The following is a 763-nucleotide window of genomic DNA, read 5'->3' on the forward strand; positions in this document are numbered from 1 at the left end:
TATAAAAGCTGTCTTCAGACCTTGCCTCGACGCCGCAGTGTTGAATCTAGTTGGTTAGCACCTGAGCCAAAGAACCTTCTGAGAATCTTTTATTGCCCTCTGAGTCCTGCAAGGATTCTAATCCTTTTGTGTCTCTGTTTCCAGGAAACCTGTTTTTCTCTGTGAGCTCTGGATGAGCTCAGACTGCCGAGCCTGCCCTCTGAGCCAAACCCCAGGACTCCTCTCTGGATTTCCCATGCAGCTCTGGATTAAGAGCAGTTATCGGACTCTGCTGAAACAAACCTTCTCTGGACCCAACAGCTCCCCTCTCTGAGCTCAAACCGGAACCCTCAAAGTATTAACCTGAACATCACAAACCCAAACCCAATTGCTCTCAAAGCTAACTGCTCTGTTATCTACACAGACTCCAGTGAACCAGTCCCCAGGCCTGAACCAGTTCCTGACATAATTCCATGTGCTTGTGTACAATAAACATTGTTAAACTTTTACTCTTGTTTTCCGTCTCCGTGGTGTTCTGCATAACTGGGTCTCATCTGTGAACCCATCATGACACTGGCCTAGAATCAACTAAGATATCAGCCGGACAACAGCGTCATGTGAGCTTTGTCTCACACACTGGCAAAAAACAACAAGCGGAGCCACTCATGACTCATCTGGTGCCCCACAGACCTTAGTACAAAGTTGGTACTGAATAATTTGACTTTAATGGAAAGAGTTGGAGCCTGATAACTAAAAGATCTGCTTCCTGGTCTGGTGAAGATTC

This window comes from Cyprinodon variegatus, unplaced genomic scaffold (genome assembly GCF_000732505.1).
Source record: "Cyprinodon variegatus isolate N-32 unplaced genomic scaffold, C_variegatus-1.0 Scaffold1898, whole genome shotgun sequence".
Lineage (NCBI taxonomy): Eukaryota > Metazoa > Chordata > Actinopteri > Cyprinodontiformes > Cyprinodontidae > Cyprinodon > Cyprinodon variegatus.